Genomic DNA, 21,615 nt, shown 5'->3' with positions numbered 1-21,615 from the left:
TCAGATACAACATAACATAAATAAACCAGGCATCCTAAGAGCAGTTCCCCTAACACATAGATAAACAAAACAGTCATCAATCATAAGGAGAGTAATCCTTAATGGGATTGGACTCCTCAGAAGATGTAGGGGAAGCAGAGCTAGAAGAAGCAGTAGCAACAAAGTCTCCACCGTTCTCCTCCATCCGTCCAGCAGTGCGAGGAGGTGAACGGGTATCCGCAGTAGGTAACAAAGTAGAGGGGTAAGCAGGATGCATATAAGATGGTATAGTAGTGTACCTAATAGAGGATCCACCACATGGACAAACCTCTCCATTGGCACAGGTGGAGAAGTAGGGGGCATAAAAGGAAATGGCACAGGTGCAGAAACTGGCCTAGTAATAGGAGTACGAGGGTCAATAGACATGGGAATCGGAGAAGCAGACAAGGCAGGGTAAGGTAACTGAGTGTCACCAGAAGGAACAGAAAAGACAATCTCAATGGGGGTTTCGATAGTATACTCGGTGATCCACGAACCTCTACTCTCCAATTCATGAATCACTCGAGCGAATCCGCAGAAGATACTTTGCTGAGCCGCAGAGTCGAACACCCACATATCCTCCTCAGAAGGAAGGATCCACACCTTCACCTTGTTCCTGTCCATCTATCTAAATAAAAGAAGAACGACACAAGGCAACACAAACAAAGGGGTGAGTTCTCCAAACACAAACATCATTCAATAGCCATACCCTAAGGAAGGCGGCGTCACAATCACAATTCAGACCCACAATCAATATTCAGCGTCATTGAACATTCAATAAGATAGTAGGGTGATAAATATATTCATAATCATAGCCAATTTCACAAGTACTCAATCATCCCTAATAGTAAGGCACATGATGCATGAATGCAGGTTTCGATCTCACCCATATAGTCACCCATGTGTCAATAGCATGCAAATGATGCATGGGGATCCCATTCCTCTATGACTGGTGACTTGCCCAGCTTTTAGCATAGAGATAGATAGATAGGTTCAAGTCGTATGGCGATCGGAGGACTCCATTCCCTACTCTGCACAGTGATATCATAGATAGAAATAAAATAATAGCACATCAGTCGATGTGTAGTGCCATTCGGCACGTTCAGGAATGGACCTCAACGACCCTAGTGTTATGGAGTTCCCATCAGGTTTGGCTAAGGTCTTGCAAGTGGGTCATGACCCGGCTACAGGGAGCTCAGCTGCCATGTGGCACTTAGGTCGGATGTTCCCTTTTTGCCACCCCCGTAAGGTCTACTTTGGACCGAACTTCCAATACCTACAGCTGTGCCTCTGTTATGCCATTAAGTCGTTTCACAAGATAATATGATGCATGAAGTAGTATTCTCAGTTTTCTTGTGATAGTTTTCTCAATTCATTTCGTTTAGTCACTTGGAGGCTATTGCACAGTAATAATAGAAGCCATTATGGGCTTAGAATCATAGCATATAGAATAGAGCTAGAAGTCATCATAGACTTAGCAACATGGAGAGATAATCTCCATGAGTCACATGTCGTAGCATGGATAGATAGATTCCATGAGTTTCATAATAATTCTCAATGAGTTCATAATAGTTTCAAAATAGTATATTTTCAGGAACTCAAGCATAGCATGGATCTTTCATCATAATTTCATAATCTCATGGTTTAATAGATTCATACTCATGGAAAACTTTAGTACAACATATAATATTTTGGACCTTAACTTAGGCAATTCATTCAAGCCTTCCTGATTCATTTCCTCTTTCTCAATTTACTCTTTTTCTTTCATATTTCAAATCTAATCTCTCTTATAATTTAGTACAATCTCATTTCTCAATCTTTGCAATCTCGCCATTCAAGTTCATCCTAACTATTTCATTTATTTCCATCAATCTCTAACACCTTCTAAACCATAAATCATTTAACTCAAACTCTTGCTCTCTTGATTCTTTCCTCTCGGTTTTCTCTCTATAAAAGAAGTATTCATCAAACTTAAATTTCCTCTAAACAATCAATTAGTCAAGTTCATTCACAAGTACCCAAGGTTATCACCTCTCAATTTTTCACTCTCCATTAGGGAAGTTTAGTCAAACTTAGGTTCTTTCTATACCACCAACTTAATCAAATTAATTCACAAATATTCAAAGTCCTATCATCTAGGTTTATCACACTTTTTCTCAGGTCACATGCTGATTTTTCATTCTTCATACTCAATTACTCACAACACAACTAGATTATAGCATTTCCAATAAGTCCAATCATATTCATGGTCCATTTCCATCAAACAGCCCTCAAGGGCACTAGATCATAATATTATATAATCATTTTCGCTGCATGTTATCATCATTCATCAAGTCTTTCATAGTGAGATGCAAATGATGCATGTGATGCTATCAAGTAGTAATTCCATGGCATAAATCATAGTAAATAGCAAATAGCTTAAGTTTTCAGCCATGCATCACATCATGCTCCTTCACGGTTTTCTAAGAGCAATTGCCAAGGATGAATAGTATTTCATCTCACATCGTTCACACTTTTCCAACAAATTTTCACAAGTAATTTTCAACATTTTCCAACACCACAGCAAGGTAAAACTCAAGCCATGCACTTATTCTCATCCAAGGTCAATCATACAAATTTGCAAGCAATAATCAACCATTCACACAAGCAAAGTCCAGCACGGTTCAATCAATCAAGCCATAGTATAACTCATTCACTTCCATTTAATTTCCTTACGCCTAAAACAAAGCATGCAAGGTATAGTTCAACTTTTTGCAATTTCTTAAAGGTCAAAATCGAGGCTGTCCACTAGAATTAACACTTCCTTTTGTATAATCCCTTTTTATAGTTTATACCAACCTTTTCCAAATAATTTTAAGACCTTAAAATACAAAAGCTCCAGCCTTTTTCATAAAGAATCAAAACTGTCCAGCCTTATAACTCAGTTTTCGTCAAGTCCAAAATAGGCAAAGTAGAGAAAAACTAACATGCAAATACATGGTTACATCATCCAAGTGTAGGGGTTTATTTCCAAAGGGTGTTCATGTTTCCAAGAGCAAAACCGAGGCAACTCAAAGTCTAACTAGCATTCAAACACTTAAAATTTTCTTCCAAGCCTTGGAAGTAACTTAATTCACTGCGGATCAAGCTTTAGGGAAACGAAATCTGAGACATGCAAAAATAGGAGATTTACGAAAATACCTTATCTTGACATTCAAATAGAAACTCAATGGTTAAAATGAAGATTTGGCCAAACAAATGGAAAACCGAGATGTACTAAGGTCGGATTCAAAATGCACTGGGAAAAATTTACATGCAAGTCTACGGTTTCATGGTTCCAAGGGTAGACCACCATTTGAACAAGAAATTTAGCAAAACAAGTGTAAATCCGAGGCATGCACAAGGAGAATCCTAGACATTTCAAAGCTTAAAATTAACATGCAAGTGAAGGGATGCAACATGCAAGCTCACGATTTATGGCCTCAAGGGTGGATCATTATTCAATCAAGAAATCCAACAAAGCAAATACAAAACTGAGACGTGGACAAGGAGGAATCAACATGCAAGTGATAAAATTTCAAGCTTTTTAAGAAATCACTTCATCCAAGCATAAAATTGAAAGTTTAGAAGTACTAAAACTGAAAAACCAAGTGGAAACTCAACATGCAAGTGGTAAAATCATCTTATCCAAAAATATTGAAGGTAAAAATGAAATATTTCGAAAGATTTTTCACAAGTTCGACCAAAGGAAAGTAAGGTAAGGATGAAAGGTGAGAACTCCCCCCTTGCCTTTGAGTTTTTTAGCGTGAAATGGAAGAGAAGAGGGCTGGAACTGGTGGATCTCTAAGGTATGCTTGCTTGCTGGACCAAGAAAACAGCACCAAAAATCTTCAAGTTCCTCCTCCAAAGTGAGCTCCTCCAACACGAAATTTGAAGAGATAGTGGAGGAATAGGGTGGTGAAGGAATAGTGAAGTGTGTGTGCAGTTTGGATGACAGATTTGTGAGGTTTATAGGCTGGAGCCTCTTGGTTTCCTTGAGAGAGTTTGAGAGAGTGAGAGACTTTGAGAGGATGAGAAGTGATGAAGCAAAGTGAGAGAAAAATATGAGAGAGAGGTCTTGATTTTTGAGTTGCAAAATGAGCAAATGGAATAATCCAATCAATTTATATGGAGGGTTAATGTGTTAATTGCCAATTGCAATTTGACACTTACGGTTTTGGCTTGGTGGTCAAGGTTTTCAATTTCCAAAATTGTACATGGTTCAAATGAGATAAAATTGAAGTAGAATGGGTAAAAATTGTACAAGAAGGGTGTTACAGTTTTTCCAGTAGGAGTAATGAATTTTAGGGAAACTTGCAAGCAAAACTTGTACATTTTTAGCAAGCAAAGTGAGTGGAATAGTGCAGGGTTGCATGCACACAGTTTTGATGATACAATTCCTAAAAAAAATTGACACAAAATTCCAAGGGTAAGATTTTAGGCAGCAAATGCATGAATTTTGATTGGCCGGAAAGGAATGTGGACAAGACATTTGACATGGTGCTAAATTCAAGAAAGGCAATTAATTTTGGTAATCATGGTGTTAGCATTTTGGAAGACATAGATGATTATGTCTGCAAATCGGGAGACAAGAATTTTCTTGCATGTAATTCTAGTGGCCGATACTAGATTTTGGAAGATTTAGGTAATTATGATGTCGGTGATTTAGGAGACAAAAATATTTTGCATGAAAATCTAATGGCCGATACTAGATTGGGAAATCTTTAAGGTAATGATTACTAGATTTCGTGAGATTTCGTTAATAATTTTGACGGCTAAGAAATGATTAAAAATCTAATGCAATGATTACAAAATCTCACGTTTTTCGAGATAGATAATTATGATTTGACAATAATTTAAATAATACAAAAATCATCTTTTCAGACAAGACTCTCAGGGGTATTTTGGGTAGTACAGCTGAACACAATCAGAATAATTTTGGATGATACTGAAGCTAAGTGTATTGCATGCAATTACTCTAAAATGCAGAACTCTAATGATCAGTCAATATTCTCCTTAGAGAATAAAAATAAAACATTTCCAGCATTTAATAAATTATTCCGATATTAACCAACTGGAATTAACAAACAATTAAGATTTAAGAGTTACTAGCTAATTGATGAAAATTAGGGCGTTACAATAACAACATCCATTAATCGCAAATCAAGTGCTTCATTTGCTGCTAAACTGACCAAGTATCGAAAAGAATTTGCATCCACTACAAGTGAATATGTTTGTTCAAAATCAATACCAGGTCTTTGCAAAAAATCTTGAGCAACAAGTCATGCTTTATATCTTATAGTTTCACCTTTTTCATTTCATTTTCGCACAAAAAACCATTTATTTCCAACTAGCTTTACATCTTCAGGTTACGAACTTTAGGTCCAAAAACTTGACGCTTTGCAAGCGACTTTAATTCTTTCACAATTGTAGCTTTCCATTTTTCCAATCACTTCTTTGTCTACACTCGTTGACTGATTTGGGTTCATAATCCTCTATAACAATTATCACATCCAATGCTACATTAAATGAAAAAATATCATCAACATTGACTTCATTTCAGTTTCATTGTATTCTATTCATGACATAATTTATTGAGATATCTTTATTTTCATCATTTTCAGATACTTGTGTTTCTTCAGGAACTAAAATATTAATTATGTCTAATTTCTGGAGTCTTTACATCCTCATTTTGGTCGCCTTGATTCTTTGTTCCTTTTCTTTTTCGATGACTTTTATCTTTGGAACCAAAAGGTCTACCACGCTTCATACGTGATCCAGATTGATTTGCAACATTGAATTGTCCAATCGGAACATTGATTTTGATTGGAGCATTAGCAACTAACACATATGATTTAGTCACTATTTTTGAATTTGTAAATACATTTAGTAGTTGGTTGGCTAAACCTTACAAATGAATTATCTTTTGAACTTTCAACTCACACTATTTTGTTCGAGGATCAAGATGAGATAAAGATAATTGATTCCAACTTATCTCCTTTTCCAAATGCTTATTTTCTCTCCCTAAAATAGGAAAAATTTATTCATCAAAATGATATTCACCAAATCGAGCAGTGAATAAATATCATATCATTGGCTTAAGGTACTTTATTATAAAGATTCAAGCTAATATATATTCCCAACCTTCTTTGAGGACCCATCTTAGTGCGTTGTGGTGGAGTAATAGGAACATACACTGTACATCCATAAATTCTAAGATGAGAAATATTTGGTTGTTGACTAAAAACTAATTACAAAGGAGATAACGTATGATAGCTTATTGGTTTGATGCGAATAAGTGTTGCAGCATGCAAGATTGCATGTCCCTAAGTAGAAATTGGAAGTTTTGATCTCATTAATAATGGTCTTGCAATTAATTTTAGACACTTGATCAATGATTCAACAAGTTCATTTTGAGTATGTACATGTGCCACGAGATGTTCAATATCAATCCCAATAAACATACAATAATTATTAAAAGCTCGAGATGTAAATTCACCAGCATTATCAAGGCATATTTTTTTAATTAGATAATCAGGAAAATGAGCTCTTAAACTAATTATTTGTGCATGTAATCTCACAAATGCCTGGTTGTGAGTTGATAACAAACAAACATGTAACCATCTTATTGATGCATCAATTAAAATCATAAAATATCTAAATGGTCCACATGATGGGTGTATTGGTCCACAAATATCACCTTGTATACATTCTAAAAGTATGATAGATTCATTTCCAATTTTAGCTGGTGATGGTCGACTAATCAGTTTTCCTTGGGAACAACTAACACATAAGAAATTATTTGATTGAAGAATCTGCTGGCTCTTCAATGAATGTCCACATGAATTTTCAATTATTTTTGCATCATGATTGATCTAGCATAGCCTAATCGTTCATGCGAAATAAAAAAAATTATCATGATTTGTAAACTTCTGGTTTACAATAGTGTGTGTTTCAATTATATTTATATGTGTGTAATATAAACCAAAAGAAAAAGAAGGTAATTTTTCTAACACATTTTTTATTTTTGATAATTTTTGTGATATACATGTATTCTTCTCTTCCTTCATTTGTTGTTTCAATATGATATCCATTTTTGTGGATATCTTTGAAAATAAGTTTCTATGAGATTTAGTGGAGTATAATACATTAACAATGTGTAATTTTGTTCCACCAGGCAATAATATATTAGCTCTACTAGAGCCTTCAATAATCTTTGTACTATCAGATATAGTACTCACATTCACTTGTTGCACCACTAAATGAGAAATTTTTTTTTATTTTTAAGAATTGTATAAGTTGTTGCACTGTTAACAAGACATATGTCTTTATTGTTGTTGTCACCAATAAGAACATTCATTCTTCGTTGCAAAAGTAAATAATAATAATAATAATAATAATAATAATAATAAATTAGATACTAAAAAAATAGTGAAAATTATTAATTTTTATTCTTTATTTACACTAACTATATTAAAATATAATTTAAATAACAACTATATTAGTGAAAGAACAACTATAATACATGACAATTTATTTTAATCAATTACTATTTTTTTGTAGAGAGAGAAAAAATATTAAACATAAATTAACATATAAGAAAAAAAATTACTTAATTAAAATAATAATAAACATATTTTTGAACATTTCCGTCACTGATGAGATGGTCAATCTTTTTTTCATCTTGATCAGTAAAACAATTAGCAATATCTAAGTGAGTAACATCCATATGATCATAAATAGAATCATTATCATCTTCACACATAAAATGTCTCTATCTTTTTTCTTTATTTTTAAGTGATTCTTGATAAAGATCAATAAGATGCTTTGGTGTACGGCAAATACATGACTAGTGACCTTTGCTTCCACAATGCATATGTTTTTCATATTTGTACCACTTTGGGTACCTTTACCCTTTTTAATTTTCTCACTATTTTCCTACTTTTTGTGTGAATAAATTTATATTTCTGATTATCACCACGATCATGTCCATAACCATTACCATGATAGTAAGTTTGTGCATAGTTACAACAGTCACGAGTTGTTACATTCACTTCTAGAAATAGAGTAATGCCAATTAGACGAGGTTCATAATTTTTATCAAAATCTCATTATTTTATTCAGCCAAGAAGAAACAAGAAATAAATTCAAAATATTTTTTAATCATTTTTCATGATATTGCTACTGTAGGAGCACATGCATGAAAAGTCGACAATGTTTTTTTCTCTAACCTATCCTCATCAGAAACCTTTTCTCCACACAATTTTAATTGAGATAAAATTACTATTAAAATTTCTTATAGACACAAATTTATAAATACAATAATTAAAATTATTAAATAATGATATATTTCTATAAGAAATATAAAAATGAAATAATATCGTATATTTATTCAACTATTCTTTTCTTGAAAAGGTGTGTACTAGAGCCTTGTGCTTTATTCAATAATCTTGCTTTCTTGAAAAAGTGTGTACTAGAGTCTCGTACTAATAATATATTATAAAATAAACGTAAAATTATAAGAAAAAATAGAGAGAAGAATATAGAGAGGATGAGAGAATATCAATTTTATTTTACATATTCTCAATACAAATGAAACATTTATTTATAAGCCTAAATCTATAACCGAAAAATCGTATTTCTTTGAATGAGAATTAAATAAATTGTTACAAAATCGTAAGTTACAAAAAATAAAAAGGAGTTATGAATATGGACATTAATTCATATAATAATTTATAATAGTTATAATATTTAATAAATTTTTCTCGTGAATGATAACATATTAATTAAAAAAGAAAGAAAATATTAATTGCTTAGATAGAAAGAATGTTATGTTATTTATTTTATTTTTTTTAAAAGAGTAAAGGAAAAAAAAACAGAAATAAAAGAATTGACAATAGAATGATTGAAAGAAAGAAAATAAAAAGATGTTATTTATTTTATTTTAATATAATATAAATAAAAATAAGAAATTTACTAATAAACAATTTTATGACACCACTTATTGAAAATGTAAAAATGATACAACTAATAATAGTTTTAACATTTTTTAAAATATTACTATTAGTTAATATTTATCAGAAAATAATATTTAAAAATAGGTTTAATCCCTGTAAATACATATTTTTATTTTAGTTCTTATATTTTAAAAAACTATTATTTTTCATTTAATTAGTTGATATTTATCAATTAAAAATTAACATATAACAATATTTTAATAGACTAATCAGTAATAGAGATTTAAAAATTAAAATCCATAAAAATTATTTAAAGAGAATAAAATAAAAATTATTGATTACAATATAAAATAATTATATTTAAACCTAAAAAATTATAAACTAATTTTATAATATTACAGGAGTTCTTCGACCAGTTAAAACTTTACTTCAGCGACACGTTTGATAAAAATGTAAATTACAAAAATAAAAATTATTCGGCGCATTGATTAAAAAATTTAAAATAAAATATTGTTATTTTTGGGATTATATTTTCTTTTCTCTCATCTCCTGTGCTCTCGTTCAAAGGCCTCTTCCGTTTGAATCAAAGGTTAAGAAGAGAAAACTAGAAGACATAAAACGAACAAAGAGAGACATCAAAGTTTCCATTTCTAAAGAGAAAAACATCAAACAGAAGCGATTACCCTCACCATTTCCATGCACTAAACTGCATTATTAACCCAACCCCAAAAGCCAAACGATTACAAAATTCTCCACTAGACAAGACCGAGGCTGCGATAGAAACCACACTCTAGGTGGTTCACCAAGTCAATTTTGACAACCTGCACCTCCAACACCAACCTAAAGTCCGTCCTGCACCACCTTGGAACCAACTCATGAACGCTATTGACGATGAGAGGGTTCAGGTATTGCACCAGCTCCAATGACATAGGCAACTTCCCCAACTCCTCGGTGACAAAAGATCGAAGGATTGAAATTAAAGGAACAGAGGAACGAGGGAAGAAGAGGTAAAGAGGAACCTTAAAAGTGTAAGTGAACTTGGGTGATACGATATAGTCGTCTTCCATTGACACGAGTGAGGACCCTCTTGTGGGCTCCACGTACAACTTGTACCATCCTCCCACGTGTAACTCTATGTGGAACCATCCCTGGGCCTCGCTCTGTGGTAATGCCTCCACCCTCTTCGTGTGCCTGTAGTTGGTGCTCGGGATTGTCACGATTGAACCGTCCAAGGGGAAACGACACAAGCGCTCGTGCGTGGAGGATGACATTCCCGGAACCTGGAAAGTTTTTGCAAGAAAGAGAGCTCGGATTGTCACTCAGGACGCTCTTTTGTCAGATATATATAGCATTGAGCCTCTTTACCCCTATTTCAACACTTTCTTTAATCATGGTTAAATGGATAGTTTTATTATGATATATAGTTACTTTTTCTTTTTTATATATATTCAAGTAATACTTTTATGGATTCGTCTTCTGAATATGCAACGCGTGCTTTTAGAAGATATGCTAATGTCAACTCATAGTGTTCCAGTTGTGATTTTTATAACTAGAGTTATTTAGTAAAACAAAATAAATAACTTGATTGAAAATACTTTTAGAATACTTATTATTATTATTAGTATTATTATTATTATTATTATTATTATTATTATTATATGCTTGTCATTTTTTGCTAAGAAAGAATCAGGGGAGTAGAGAAAAGTTTTTTATGTGTCTAGTTGCTATTTTTAATGACATTTTATTAAATTTGCACCTTTTTCTCACATTTAATTAAATCATCACATTTTTCTAATTTTTTTTTTAAAGTTGAGTCATTGATTTGAATTCAAAGAATTAAATATTGACTCTTTGATCTTACATTAATTATTTTTCCATGTTGTCCCACGTAGTTTTTTTCTTTTTTCCTTTCTTATTTTTCTGTGAAAAAATAAAATAAAATTATGATTAGTTGCCATCAATTTTACAACTAGTGATCATCTCTCATGACATTTAGTCACGTTACTATCTTTTATTATGTCATATTAGTAATATCCAAATAGGTTTGCCTTGATTGTATTATTTTAGGAGTTGCATCACTTGGAACATGAGGTTCTTAGTGACCTTAGTGGTAATTGTGGTTTCGAACTATAAGAAATTTTCTTAATACATTGGTTGGTGTAATTATCTTAATTTAAGTTATTTTTCTTTTATTGTTGCCATGCATGCATTTTTATGTGATATTCCTTGTAGTATACTTGGTGCAATTTTTAAAATCTCTAGCCCTTTTAACCCCTAGACCCCATTCTTATTGGTCAACCCGAGTCAAAAACTCTTAATATCCCATAAGGACCCCTTAACCAGCTATGCAAACCCTTTTTCCCTCCAAATTGCATTTGAATCTTAAGCCTTGCATGCAAATTAATGGCTTTGATGGGTGAGGGGTGTGTTTTGCACATGTGCCTCTTGACATTCATCTTGAAACTTCAAAATTCCCTTGCAATTAATACTCCACTTAACTTTATCTTTATTGATATGCTTAACCTTGTACTTATGTAGCTTGAGACACCAAGGGACACATTAATGTGTTAACTTAAGAGTGATTAAGGAAAGTCATTAGCATCCTTTTGTGTTTAGCACCTTTTAATTAAGCACTACAAACCTTTATAAAGGCATTAATTATTACACCTCTTTTGACGTACCCTTCTAATGTATTGGCCTTGGGAAAGCATTTCCAATTATTGTCACCTTTTCATATTCTCATCATTGTCCTTGGGAGAAGAATGAGTGCAATTGACCCTAGAGAAGTTGAAGAATCACTCGAGCCAAAAAAGGAGAGAACTTAGTGTATTTTGAATGCTAATTATCTCCATTAATGCTACTTTTATTGGTCCAATCAAATCATGCATTATGAACCTTTCTCTCCCACAATTTCCCTCTCTCCTGATGCCTAATCACCAGAAAGGAAACTCTTCACATTCTAGTTTGCCTCGTCCTAGCACGAGGTAAGAGAAGAGAGAAAATTTGAGAGAAACCATCAAGAACTTCTCTTATAACTCAAAAACAAGATAGAACTACAAGTGACATTTCTTTCCTTGGCCCATAATCCACCATTTTGCACCTCCAAAAGACCTTAGAACCCTTTATTCCCACTCAATTGAGAACTAAGAAGTTTGGAATGTGTAACACCCTACTGTATTTAGTTTATGCTTAAGTCATAAATATTAAATTCAGTAGTTGCATTACAATATTAGTAACAGATTTGTTTATTCCATAACATTTTTATGTGATTAATATATTTCACGTTGATTAGTAGTAATTATTAGATGTATAAAAAAGTGAGACATTATAAAAAATAAAATAAAAAATCAAATATGGAATATGGAATAATCAGAATAAATGTAATAATTAATTTAACTCATACATTTATATATATATATATATATATATATATATATATATAACACCATCTGATTTACATACAGTCAGAAATACATATGAGGATCACTATATACAAAAAGATCGGTGGCCCATGTCATCAAAGTGCAATCCTCACAGGAAAATTTAGAACTAAGGTCAATGTCCTACAACTACTATCATGGCCTATTAAACTATCCTACCAAAAGAAGGCCACTCTGTACAAAGTTAGCTACTTCACCGGCTACTCAGACAAAAAGCCATTGGCTATATCAACCCAAGAGGAATATAGTCATTAGGCCCAGGGGAGGATGATGATGAGTCTGTAGCTTCTGATGGGTCACTCTCAGAGTCAAGCAGATCTCTGGGGATCACTCACATAGGCAAAGCGAATATGGGTTCTAAATGATCTATAGGTATAGGATGCGTCACAGACAGCAAAAATGTAAAATATAGAGTAGCAGGGTCGAAGGCAGGATGAAAAAGAGGTACCGAAAAGTTCCTGTTACTAAAATAAATAAACCCTAAAATGACATGAGCCGGCTATATATAAGGAATCAAAGGTAGGATTATAGTGTAGCTGTATATCTAGGAACTCAATGTAGATTACTGCCATCACGTCCATCGTGCAGATCTGAGAATGAATTGGAAACTAAATAAGGTGAGAATTTTTTTTAAAAATTCTCAGTAGGGTTATGTACTTCTATGCTGACATCGCTTTCATCCTTAGTTGCTTTGGTTTTTATTTAAATAAAGGGTTGGTAAACCAATAAGGTAATCTTTCAATTATGATTATTGAAAACATGATCTGAAGCAAAGGTAAATTTTAAGTTTAACATTAGTAATACACAAGATCATAATGATTATGATGTACATATATAAGTAATTAAGTAAATTGTCAAAAAGACCCAACATGAATCATACATGCGACTTAACAATACTTATAGTTGTAATTGAAAGCAATATAAAAATGAATAAATGTTAACTAAAACACTCTAAATCACATAATAATGCACTTAATTCTCATATAAGTTCCTATCTTTGGTCTCTTGGGAATTCTTGACCATAAAATTTGAATTCTAAGTGTATGACTACCAAATCCATGTCATTTTAAAGTTAAGGGCTGAAATTTTAATATCCAATAAGTTTCATTTCATTTGGTTAAATTGAACCCAAGTTATAAGGTTCTAAAGTTGGTTGTTATAGATTGCTCTGTTTCTGACTGAACAACATTAGGGTAACTTTGGAAAAATTCTAGGAACTGCTCAAATTGAATTAGATTCTGAAATTTGTATGGTACAAACTAATAGATATTAGATTTTTAACAAATTTTATTTTAACTCAATCCAACTCAATCCAAGTGGTCATGATGAATAGAGTTACTTGACTAATTTTGATTGGTTCATAAATCTTGTGGTCTCAAATGAGCCACAAGATTGATTATGAGCCATTGGATCAAGGTGTGGTGGTTGGCTTCCCCACCCTTGGATCTAGGGCATATAATATCATTTTATGTTAATAATTTAAATTACTGAAACTATATAAGTTTCTGTTATAACCGAAGATCTTTTATTCATCCAATTTCTCATTGGTATTTACTTAAGTTTTACTTTAGATTTCTAATTCTAGTCTACCTAATTAACATAAATATGAATTCTAGCATGTAACATCTCTATGCATGCTTGGGTAGATAAACTACATGAGATAGATAAGAGAGTTAACGTGCATAACGTATTGTTATTTTATTTTATTTTTTACTTAATAAAAACATCTTGGCATTCTTGCATAATCATTTAATACAAAATAATATTTGTTTCGACGCAGATTCTCTCCCTTATGATACATAAAGCATATCTCAAAATATTTAATAATTCTGTTTAGCCCTAAGAGCAGTTCTCACCCTATATTTATATAAGAGTAGTAATCACAATAATTTCAAACAGAAGTAGTGCATTGCTATAAGGAGTTTGACCATGTGCTTAAAGGATGACTCAATGAGTTGGACCCAAGGTCATCATCACACAAAAGGCGCACTATCGCTAGGCTGGATTATAGAGCCACGTGTTCTCTTCTAATAGTAGGATATATACCTCGATTAAGTCTCAGTTTCTCTACACACACCCACACAAGCAACAAACAAGCAACCAAAGAAAAATGCACAAAACACACAAGAAGATAAGTCCATATACTCAATTAAAATAATCAAGCCATACAATAATTCAAGATGTACATTCATAATCTTTCTACCTCAACAATTCATCATTGAGTAACAATCACGTATGCAGGATGATGCATGATGTCATTTATGAGTTTCTCTCTTGTTTAGTCACATGATGTAATGCATGGGGAAACCAATCACTTACAATATCATCATCATAACTGTTTAATGTTAGAGGTGGTCGGAGGACTCCATTCCCTACTTCACATCCAAGCACATTAAAACCATATATCACTTTGTCGACAATACATGCAAAAGGCGTCCTACTCAGGAATGGACCTACCACGACCCTAATAACGGGTGTTCACGTTAGGATTGGCAAGGGTTTGCTACCGACGTGACCCAGTCACACTGAGCTACTCTACGCCATTGGGTCATCCCCTCCTTTACCACTGATGAACGATTTATCATTTCGTTTTGCAAAAAGATTTATCACTATGAACGATTTATCAGTCCAAGACTATGCCCACGCAAATACACACATGCAGTTCAATTTATAATTCATGAAGTTTAGTAGAATTTTACACTTGCATTATTTGTATTTAAACCAAGATATTCATCCTTATCAAAATAAGAGAAAGGATATTGCACACATGATACATTCTAATTTATCTATTGTTAGTTCAATCGATAGCTCTTGGTTTCTCTATTGTATTTTTATTGATTATTGTGAATCCTGGACTAGTTTTATTTATTCTTTGTCTAGGGATTTTTATCCCAAATTTAGATTCTAGGATTCCTTATATAATTAATTTTTATTTTGATTTTGATTTATTGTCTATATATATATATATATATATATATATATATATATATATATATATATTTCGTTAGTCATCACTAGGGATCAATTATAATTTTGCCTAGTTTTGTTCCTTTCTATTTATGCTACCCATGTATCAGTTTCTTAGAGTAGAACCTATGTATTACATATTATATTTGATCTGTCAAGTTTTCTCCAATTTATTTTATTAACCTCCTATGCTGAAACCTTGTTCTATATTAGGGAAAGTAAAGGAAATAAGTGATTTTGTATTCTTTCCTCCTACAGGATTATATTCTAATCTGAGTATGTCGTATAAACATCCAGTCTCAATACTTCACTTACAGGGGTTGCAAATTTGTTTCATTTCAGTCTAACATCTCATAAAATTGAACACATACATGTTCATTGCTCATCAAAAGAGTACAACATTTCCTTTCTGCGGTCATGTGGGCTATATATATATATATATATTATTCAACGTTTACTAGTCATTAGAGGAAGACCAGTACTTAATATATTAATATATACACTTATCCAAAATCAATATATATTCTGCATTTGGAGGTAAGGTTAACATATGTACATGCTTTTTATTCTCATCAATACGGAACTAAAATCAGTAATCACTCATCTACCTCATGCAACATCTAAATAAAGGACATGTACATACATATAAAAGTGGATGATTCGATACATCCTATTCACACAGAAGTAATAACATCATATGTAATTAATATATTTGCATGTTGAAGTTGAAGTCATCATCTGTTTCTCAATCTCTTCCTACTATCACTAATTGTGATGCAATGACATTTTGATGCACATCAGACAACATTGTACCAAGAATTTATGTACTCCTACCTCATTACACTAAATAACAGGGTCAAAGAGATTTATTCATTTTTAAGTCCTTTTTAACTACTTTTACGGTTTAATATTATTTAGGGAGAAAGTAGAGAAATTTTATTCCTCTTCCTATTCTGAACTTCTGTATAAAATTTAATATTTAAGAGAGAATAATTATTTGTTTTTATTGCAATTAATAGATATCAAGAAGCCAATTACTCTGGCACACACATTACTAGTAAATTAAAGATTTAACATCGTCCTTAAGGTGTAATCTCGTGATTTCAGTCGAGGACAACCACATGTGATTATGTTGTTCATTCACCCAGATGTTGTTAGTGTTTAAATATTACCTTATTCACACTTGTTTCCTTTTGTATTGGCTTTTATATAGTAGTAAAATTGACACACACACACATTATACTGCTTACACAAATTCACCTGTCGTACCCAAATTGTACTCTACATTCATTAGATTCAGATTTGGTAACATGCAGGAGTAAAAATTATCACACCAATGTCACGTACCACCATATCCATGTACTAAACACTTTCAAGCAGATTTAGAGTTAACATATAGTAGCCACACTTGCACCAAGTTCACTATTTACGAATATGCATAAGTGAAATTGATACATGTATGATTCAAGTTCATCATTAAACATATCTGAAGGTAAAAGTCAAAAGTATTTAGTCTTATAGTTAAATTGTTTCAGTTTATGTTATACTGCTCATACCATAGATTTTATATTTTATCAAATAAAAAGTATTGAACGGATTTTTAATTTATAATGGACTCCCCCCTTACCTTGGTGAGTGAGGTAGTCCGCATGTGTTTGGTGGTGTGATGGATGCAAAGTGAGGAAGAAGTGCTCACGGTTTTGGGTGGCCAATTGGGGTATCTTTGCTTGCTGAAATTGGTTTAGTGCGCTTCTAAATTTGCATGTTTCCCATGGTGCAAAAGTGGACGTGAAGGGTGAGGGGTCCAAGGGAATATTGGGTGCAAACTTTCAAGGAGAATAGTAATTTAGGGACTTGTGAATATTTGAAACCATCCTCACGGATTCTAGCTCCCAAAAGCAAGGAGAATGTGTTAATTTTGTGTGCAAAGTGACAAGAATCAAGCATGGAATTTTCGGTCAGCCAATGAAAACTAGGGATAGGATTTCATGAAGCTATGCACACGATTTTAACAAAATAAGGTTGAATGAACAAATTCGGCAAGAAACAAGTGTGGAATTTTCGGCTACCAAAAATGGAAATTGGCCTAGGTTAGCACAAGATCACGCATGCGGTTCAAGGATTCAAACTTTTAGGTTGCATGGATTTTCTAAAACTAAGATTGCATGCAATGTGATTGGTCGTCATAAATGCGATGAGACTTGGTACAAATTTCGAAAAAGGTAAAATTTATAATGGCGGCTCCTCGAAAAACACAAAAGGAAGTTTCAAATTTCAAGGCGTCCTCGAATCGGAAAACGAGACACTTGCATGAAATTCTATTGGCCAGAAATAGATTTTGGAAGATTCGGCGCAATGATTGCAGCGGCTCAGCACTGACTACGATGAAAAAGTGCAATCATTGCGACGACTAAGTAATGATTACGGTGAAAAGTGCAATCATTACAGGATCCAAGTAATTATGGCAAAATCTAAGTAATCATTACCATCTTTGCACGTCTTTTGAGGCAAAAGTAACTTTTTTGAAAAGTAAAGGTAAAAACACTTTTTGGCACAATTTTCAAAGCGTTTTCTCGAAATTCACAACGGAACAAGATTAGGGATTATTGGACGATGTTGGGACTGAGTATCATGCATGTAGTCATTCTAAAATGCAGGGCTCTCTACGAATTGAGACGATCGATTCGAGTCTAATATCTAACTATCTATCCCGACAGTGGCAGGTCGAAACTGCGAGAAATTCACGACTCTATAAGATAACAATTAGGCTACGAAAATTGGGGCGTTACACATCGCCAGCAAACCTTCACTAATCCAAATGTGAGCAAGCATTACCAGGGTCGTGGTAGGTCCATTCCTGAAGAACGCTCTTGAAGCATGGGTTGTCGACAATTAAATTTTTCTGAAACTTGTGCTATAATGTGATGTGGAGTAGGGAATGGAGTCCTCTAACTACCTCTGACGGTAAATGAAAGAAATTGATGATGACGACGATGATGTTCCGAGAGACTGGGATCCCTATGCATTGCATCATGTGACTAAATAAAGAGTGAATTTCATAAGGATCTTGCATCATGCATCATCCAGCATATGTTTGGCTATGTCATGTTGTTTGATTTGTCGAATTGATTGGTATTAGGTGTTATGGATGTGATTGAGAATAAACCCATTGTATGGATTATTGTGTGACTTGATTTGTTCTATCTGTTACATGGATTCACCCTCTTGTATATTTTGTGTCTTTCTTTGTTTGCTTGTTTGATCTATGTGTGTATAGATGATCTATGTGTATATTCTAGTATTAAAGGAAGACATGTGGTTCTACAATTTAGCCTAGCGATGGTACATCTCTCGTGAAATGATGATCTTGGGTTCAACTCATGGAGTCCATTAAGGCGTGCATGGTTGAATTCTTCAGAGGAGCGCACTTCCTCTTATTGTTTTTTTTTTTTTTTTGTGATTATCGCCTTTGTATAGTTATAGTGTTGAGACTGCTCTTAGACTTAAATAGAGTTAATAACTATTTTGAGTTATACCTTATGTTCTCTAAGTATCAATTATTGTATTTTTATTGACAGTAAGATTAATTTGTATTAAATGATTATTTACGTATCTACCTATGATAGTGTTATTTTCAAATCATGGTTTATGCTTGGGAAAGAAGAGGATTTCCATATGTATTCTTATGAATGATAAGAGTTGTTGAGTATTCATGTACTTATATGTATGATTTATAATTTCTGACCAAGTGTCGTGTACCAATACAGCAAGTATATACCTTGTATACATGAATACTAAGATGATTTATTAAGTGTAAATGTGTTATGCACGTTAATTCTCTTATTCACCACATGTAAATTACCTACCTAAACATGCATATATGCCACTTCCCGCGTGAAGGCGTAAGGCACCCAAGTGGGCCATTGAGTCTGTGTTAGGGACGTTACATGATTGATGGAAAGAAGGTTTATTGCAGAGTTAATAAGGTAGAATATCACTAATTAGTATTTGGTCTATTTTTATGTGGCATATAATCTAGTCTAAATGAATCAAGCTTGCGAGTTTGTAGACTAGAATTGAAAAATAATCAAAGAGTTTATTTTGGTTATCAAGAAAGTAAGTAGAGATTGTTTGCTAAAGTTTTGTAGTAACTATAACTAATTTATTAAAGGATAAAAGAATTATATTGTATGTTGGTGATTAATTCAAATAATCAATATTATAATTACTCCTTGAACTAGAAATTTATTCATTGAATGTTTTAATGTTTTATTTGTTTATTTTTCTATTTTAATTCAATTCATATAAAATTCCTTTTTTACTTTTGTTAAAGAAAAAAATTTTACTAATTTTTGTGGATTCGGCCTTATTTATTATTATTTATAAATCTTTTAAAAATTAGAATAAAATTTGTTGAATTTCACACTCATCAATTGTCTTATAGTCTGTGCGAAGACTCAATTTGGTCTTATGCATTTTTTTCTATTGCTTTCTCTGCCCAAATCTATGATATTTTCATCAAAACTCTTTTACTACAAATGTTTACTTTTTTCCTTCTCAAGTTGTGTATGTTGAATATTTTCATCCTACTTCAACTTGGAGGAGAGTGTTTAGTGGAGGAGGCAAGTACTTACAGGAATTCAACAATTACAATTTAGCTTGCTTCTGCATCATATGTTTTTAAGTATAATTAGTAATTTGCTTCTGTAGTTAGTTACTAATTTTGTTACTTGTTGCTTTGTAATAAGATTTGTCTTAGTAAACATATTTATAAATAACAAATTATACACTTTTTTAGAATATCAATAAAATCTCTTTTTTTTTTTCTTAAGGGTGTTGTTTTTATTTTCATTCTCTCAACGAAAAAATCTCAAATATTGCTTTGCAATGTCATTTAGATTAGAAAAAGTTAACCCAATATTTATTTTATCAAATTTAATTATATATTTTATTTAAATAAATAAAAAGTTATAAAAGAATTTATAAATCACTTTCATATATAAAAATAGACTCGTTTCAAAAATATTTTATTTTGATTTTCTTACATTGCATCTATTTTTATCTTTTACACTATAAAGACGAAGGGATAATTGAAATTAACATTTTTATATATTTTTTATATAAAATATAAAGTATGGAAATAGTTTCTGTTTACCTATTAATTTTAGCTTTAGAATACAATAATGCTTTTTATAAATAATCTTATTTTAAGAAACCTTTCCTACATCGATTTATTTTTTCTTGTCATATCGTTATGATACAATAAAGATAACAAATAGAAATCATGAAATTTTAATTTTTTCACTAAATATAAAGAAATTATAAAAAATAAAATAACTTGACCTGTATTTTAAACAAGAAAATATTGTGGCATGGTTAAGATTTTAACATTATAATTAATTATATATCAGAATATGTTATTATTTTAATTATTAATTTAATTATATTTTTATATTATATTTATTTAAAATTATATTTATTGTTTAAAATTAAAAAAAATGCTATAAAATATTTATAATTATTGTTTTCAATATTTTATATGATAAAAGAATAATTGTTAGGGTTAATATCTTTTTTATTTTTATTCTTCTAGAGAATCAATGTGTTAGACAACAAAAAAAGTAGAAGAGTGTAAGACCTTGCTTTTTACCGTTTGTTTACTTAATTAGGATAAAATTTATTAAATTTACAGATAAATTAATTTAAGTAGAAGAACATGGGTAAATGTTGATGTTATAAATGGAATGCGTGATTTTGTTTTACTTTAATTATTTACTAACGATTTTTTTTTATATTATTAAACTGCTAAAAATTTTGTCAAACCCGTTTATAAAATGATTTCAAATAAATATTTAGAGTTTCAAGGACATACTATGTATCACAATGTAAGAAAATATCAAAATTAATATTATAAATTAACAACAATTAAGACCTTTTAATCAATGTATTCTAGAATTAAAATTTTACACTTCTATAATTAAATTTTAAAAATTAAATTATTTTTTAAATTTATGTTTTCACACTTTCAAAAATTAATTTTTAAAATTATAAATTTTAAGTTTCTAAAATTAAGATTCTATTTAAAATTAAATTGATTTCCAATTTTAAATTTTCATACTACTAAAAATTAATTTTCAAAATTATCAACTATTTTCAAAACTAAGTTTACCAAATTAAGATCTTACGTTTTCAAAAATAAATCTTCAAAATTAAAA

The sequence above is a fragment of the Abrus precatorius genome, unplaced genomic scaffold (genome assembly GCF_003935025.1).
Source record: "Abrus precatorius isolate BTA unplaced genomic scaffold, Abrus_2018 Scaffold10, whole genome shotgun sequence".
NCBI classification, from domain to species: Eukaryota; Viridiplantae; Streptophyta; class Magnoliopsida; order Fabales; family Fabaceae; genus Abrus; species Abrus precatorius.
The sequence above is the reverse complement of the archived record's forward strand: the minus strand, read 5'-3'. Positions refer to the sequence as shown.